The sequence below is a fragment of the Triticum aestivum genome, chromosome 3A (genome assembly GCF_018294505.1).
Source record: "Triticum aestivum cultivar Chinese Spring chromosome 3A, IWGSC CS RefSeq v2.1, whole genome shotgun sequence".
Taxonomy (NCBI): domain Eukaryota; kingdom Viridiplantae; phylum Streptophyta; class Magnoliopsida; order Poales; family Poaceae; genus Triticum; species Triticum aestivum.
The window spans coordinates 286685829-286691920 of NC_057800.1; the positions used below are offsets into that span (position 1 = coordinate 286685829).

The 6092-nt window shown below is 42.5% G+C and overlaps 1 long non-coding RNA gene across 1 annotated transcript; it reads right to left on the reverse strand.

Moving 5' to 3' along the window:
* Positions 1-1388: 1388 nt before the first annotated feature.
* Positions 1389-4341, reverse strand: LOC123061188 (uncharacterized). The gene is made up of 4 exons (XR_006428637.1): positions 3991-4341; positions 3659-3795; positions 3042-3118; positions 1389-2596 (listed from the first exon to the last, which is right to left on the reverse strand). It is a non-coding gene; the product is annotated as an uncharacterized lncRNA (long non-coding RNA).
* Positions 4342-6092: the final 1751 nt, after the last annotated feature.

Here is a 6092-nt window from a genome sequence, read left to right on the forward strand (position 1 = left end):
TTTATCACTGTGCGTTAGGCTATCTGATGTTGGCATGTCATACATAGTCATCACTTATACAACAAGGTTAGCTATAAGGTTGGTTGTAAGAGTGTTTTTTTAATTCTCTCTATCTCTTTCTTCATAGTATTTATTGCATTTGCCAAGGAGTGACCTCTTCCAATGAAATGGTGGTCTCAAGTCATTAAAAGTATGCACGCCCCACATCTCTTATTGGTTGATATGTCAAGAAACAAGAAACGATGCATGCACCGTGCCTAACTGTTTTGGAATTATTTAGTTTTCGTAAGATTACTTGCACACCTAGACGGAGAGAGTAATTAACTTGCCACATCAGACTTTATGCCTATGTGGCAGGCTTAGCACCTGTACGAGCAAGTACAATAGTGGGCTATAAGCCCGCTTACATGGCATTTTTCCATATGTGGAGGAAAGAGGCAAGGAAAAAGTGGAGGAATGGGCTCTCATGCAAGAGCCAGCCTCTACATGGTGGAGTATTGGGAGAGGCACCTGTATACCATGGAGGTGATCAGGAATCGGGAGACTCATGCTAGTCGTAGCGCCGCAGTTAAAATGATAAAATGGCAAGTCAAATCACGGGGCCCCACTTGTCCAGCAGTAACTTGTTGTCAAATCACACAACCCTACGTTTGCAGCAGCCTACTCCCCCATCTTCTCGCGTCTCTCTCAAACCGACTAGGCGGAATTGCCCCACCTACTGCACGGGAAAAGCCCCGCCCTTAACTTTTAAATAGTACAGTATACTAATATTGTATCCATGGATTGCGCCATGGAGCAAAGCCTCAAGAAAACGGCGGTAAACATGTACGGAGTATACAGCACGTCCGTCGCGTTCGCGTGGCACCCCAGACGGTCGGTCGGTCTGGCACGTCGCTTTCCGAATGGAACGCGAGTCCACTACACAACGATCCACTATAGATAACGCGTGTGTGCGTCGGCAATAGTGGCATTTGGTGACACACAATATGTCTGTGTAGACCTTTGCTGACACACTGTCTGTCTAGTGTCCTCTGTCGGCAGTCTGTCTAGTGTCCTCTGTCGGCAACCTGGCTGTGGGCAAAGGTATTTACCAACATACATTTCGCTTGCCAACGGACCATGTGTCAGCAAAGCTTTCTCTTGCAGACAGATGTGGGTGTCGGTAATGCATTCTCTTGCCAACAGTCGTGTGTGTTCGTAAATGTTTTACTTGCGGACACACACGTGCACCTGTAGATATTTTGCTTGCTAGCAAACAGATTGTCTGTATTACTTACCGACAGACTGTGTGCCTCCATTCTCTGTTAGCCGACATACAATCTATCATAAGTTGGCTGACATGCTCACACAATTTGTTTGCTTGGGACAGAAATTAAGCATTGAAACTATGTTCCACATGTGTGCTTAGCATCACATAATTCATAGCAAACTCAGCCGTGTACAAATCTAGGTTCACCTATGTAGCATATCTGGTTAAATTTCACATATGTGATTGCAAGTTCCATCGACAAATATGTCCACACAAGTTCCTAAAGATAATACTCTACCATATCTAGATCATACTACTCTACTCTCTACTGTTGCCAAAAGACACAATAAAACCCATCCATAGCCTTTGGTCTTCTTCGCCCTTGGGCCTCGGCGCATTTGAACAGTACAGCAACAAGAGGCAAATGAACATACCATCAAGGGTCACCTGGTAAGAGTTTTGCACATTATGTTAATTCCCGCAAAGTAAAAAGTGCAAAATAACAAAGCGGCACATATTTGTAGAAGGTAAAAGGTACAAGAACTTGCAGAAACTCGCTGTGCGCCCAAGCGTAAGTGGTCTCAGTATCACAGACATACTATAGCTATATCCAGTACATCATTTTCCCATTCAAAATTCATAAAGCCAAGCCTATTTTATTCAACATCTTAGTGAATAGCAAGTCTATCACTTGGTTGATTAAACAGAGCAAAGAATCTAGAACTCTGGTCAGACTTCATCAGGTGAGATCAAACCTTAACCTTATAATCTACCTGAGACCCTGATTTAATAGTTGACAATATATAAGCACAATCAAATGTAAAATGGTTTAGACAAAGAACTAGAGAAAATATTATTATGCATGATATGAATCTGTTTAGTAGGTTTTACTATGTTTGTCTAAAATAAGTGAAATTTAAGAGTTGAGCTGAAAAATACGCATATAATAGCTTACTGTTGTATTTCAAAGTAAAGTGGCAACAGGCAAGCCTCATGCAACATACAAAAATTAAAAAGGGATGCCATTTATATACCATACATCAAAATCATAAATGTAAAGTGAAATTTCTTTCGTGCAATAGATGTGAAGATACTACAAGAATTTAAACCACTATTCATAGCTGAGCTATTGTGAAAGGAGCTTTTGGATTTACTTTTGTTCCCTCCACTAGGCATATAAGATGTGACATATGATGGAAACAAATTTTCAGCTACATATATGGTAGAAAATGTGCGGTAACTGAAAGTGCTAATAACATGTGAAAGGAGTAGTAAAATTACAACCCCAACATGCCCACAAACAACAGAAATGTTGCTATCTCTGGGGTCAAGTCCAAGAAGCTCTTCCTGTAGATAGATAAGGACATTAATAGGAATTTGAGAAAAAACCCACAAAGAAACTAGTAATATAATAGGGCACTATGGCAAACTATTTTGAAGCACACAACACAAATCTATTCGCTCTTACTACATCAAGTGTTTTCATCCCTAATAGGAGCTTCAGAACATGTTCCATAATTTTTTTAATACTTCAGCAGACTCAAATGAACAGAGAAATTCATGTAGAATAATAATTGTACTAAAATTACATAATGCTAGAACACACCAAAGATAATGATATGGGCAAATCCGTTTTTTCACATTAAGCATGCGAAATAATAATATGCGTACAATAGAGCTCATGTATTTGGGAAAATAAGAAATGTATTTGCTGACCAGCAGATCATAGAATTAAATGTGAACAAGCTTAAAAAGATCATTCAATTGCAGAAAAACTATTTGCTGGTTATACCTGAGGGGGAAAGTTATTATTGTCCGGCCTGCTGTTTGTCCTGGTCAACGACCTGAACTCAAACCTGTCTTCTCATGCTGCAGTTCAGAGGAAAGAAAATATGGAGTAAGAAGAATTAGAGCACATAATGAGACAAAGGGTGACAAAGGCACGATGAGAGGGGATCCGTCGCCGCTGCCGTTCACCAGAGCTAGGTGAGAAGAGGATGATAGACGGTGGAATTGTGAATTAGCTTTTGTGATTACCTACTACTATCACTAACTTTGTTAATTGGCATCTCAGTAAAGATAGTTCCTATTGTTGTGTGCTGGTAACAAAGTAGAAAATTGCACAGCACATGGATGATGCACCTGAACCTGACTAGGGAACACTGAAGCAAGCATGGAAGCATGGAAACATCCACAATAATAGCAAAGCATGGATGAATAAGCCTAGGAAATCATGTAACTACTTGATTAGTTTATTTATCACTTCAAATCAACAACTTATTTAACTTCCTCCAACCGTGTGCAGTGTAGGGAAATCCACGACAATTACAAAGCATGAATAAGCCTAGGAAATCAATCAAACACTTGATTTTCAGCCTGTGTGGTGGAAAAGCATGGAGGGGAGCTTACCAGACGTGTTGTGGTCATGAGAAGAGAATGGGTCCGTAGATCTCATCACTTGGCAGTCGTTGATGAAGCATGCAGTAGATCTAATTTCATTCCTCACGCGGCAGCTCCAATCGATCCCCATCACCTAACCCGTGAATCTGCAACTAGGAGAACAATATAAATAAAATAAAAAACGAAAACCATAGGGGAACGAGATGGAAGTCAGGCTCAAATCCGAGGTTGCGAGGTGGGTTCTTGTTGTAGCGTGCCCAAACCCTGGGGAGGGCGACACCACTTTGATTCAGAAGGGGAGGGAAGGATCTGGCCATGAGAGAGGGAGGTGGGGTGGCTACCAAACAACGTGAAGGGGTCGGCGTCGATGGGGTGGTGAGGCAGCGGTGGGCGGTGTCGGTGACGGCGTGCCGGCGGCGGTGGGCGGTGCCGGTGACGGGGTGCCGGCGGTGGCGAGCTGAGTAGAGGCAGGCGGCACACGGGTGAGGAGAGGAGGTTCCTTCGGTGGGGTGAGGCAAGGAGTTTCTGTAGGGGGGAGAGGGAGGTGGTAGAGAGGCGATGGCCGGTGACGCCGACATGGCTGTGGCGGCGGATGGATGGGTAGAGGCGGGCGGCGCACGGTGAGGATAGGGATGATACGGTGGATTTGTGATTTAGGTATATACGCAAGGGGGGAAACGGTGGGGCTGCGTGGCTTCTTCTACCAGAGACTCAGAAATTTTCGTTCAAAAGAGCCCGCCTCATTTTCAGTTCGGCGCGAACATTTCATTTAGGTCACCCTGTTTGTCCCAAACATTTATCAACATACTGTGGGTAAGCGATTCTTACACTTACCGACGCACAGTCCGTCTTGGTGTACACTTTTACTGGCAGGCCGTGCGTCTACACATTTGCTGACGCACTATTCGTTCGTAATTCATAGCCTTACTAACATTCAGTGTATCAATAGTTTTGCTGACACCACTAAAAAAATACACTTTCGTGATGATACATGTTTGTCACATTAGATCATGTTTTCTACCATGCATATACATCCATGATAATTTTATGACAGAATCAAGATAGTCATACATGTGCTGTCGTAGAAGTGTTTCATGACATTACCAAATTATCATCACAGAAATGTCCGCTTTCATGACGATAAATCGCGCGTCATAGAAGTGCTTTCGTCAAGGTTGACCGACAGGTGGCATCCTGATACATCTCCGTCGTATCTACTTTTTCAAACACTTTTGCCCTTATTTCGGACTCTAACTTGCATGATTTGAATGGAACTAACACGGACTGACGCTGTTTTCAGCAGAATTGCCATGGTGTTATTTTTGTGCAGAAATAAAATTCTCGGAATGACCTAAAAATAAAAGGAGATTATTTTTGGAATATATAAAAAATACTGGCGAAAGAATCAACGTTAGGGGGGCCACACCCTGTCCACGAAGGTGAGGGGCGCGCCCCCTGCCTCGTGGGCCCCCTGATGCTCCATCGACGTCCATCCTGACTCCATATATCTGTGTTCGGGGAAAAATTGGGGAGAAGGATTCATCGCGTTTACGATACGGAGCCGCCGCCAGGCCCTAAACTCTCTCAGGAGGGCTGATCTAGAGTCCGTTCGGGGCTCCGGAGAGGGGAATTCGTCGTCATCGTCATCATCAATATTCCTCCATCACCAATTTCATGATGCTCACCGCCATGCGTGAGTAATTCCATCGTAGGCTTGCTGGACGGTGATGGGTTGGATGAGATTTATCATGTAATCGAATTAGTTTTGTTGGGGTTTGATCCCTAGTATCCACTATGTTCTAAGATTGATATTGATATGACTTTGTTATGCTTAATGCTTGTCATTAGGGCCCGAGTGCCATGATTTCAGATCTGAACCTATTATGTTTTCACGAATATATGTGAGTTCTTAATCCTATCTTGCAAGTCTATAGTCATCTATTATGTGTTATGATCTGTTAACCCTGAAGTGACAATAATCGGGATACTTATCGATGATGACCGTAGTTTGAGGAGTTCATGTATTCACTAAGTACTAATGCTTTGGTTCGGTACTCTATTAAAAAGAGGCTTTAATATCCCTTAGTTTCCAATAGGACCCCACTGTCATGGGAGGATAGGACAAAAAATGTCATGCAAGTTATTTTTCATAAGCACGTATGACTATATTCGGAATACATGCCTACATTATATTGATGAACTGGAGCTAGTTCTGTGTCACCCTATGTTACAACTGTTGCATGATTGATCGCATCTGACATAATTATCTATCACTGATCGATTGCCTACGAGCTTTTCATATATTGTTCTTCGCTTATTTACTTTTCCGTTGCTACTGTTACAATCACTATAAAACCAAAAAAATTACTTTTGCTACCGTTACCACTACTATCATATTACTTTGCTACTCAATACTTTGCTGCAGATATTAAGTTTCCAGGTG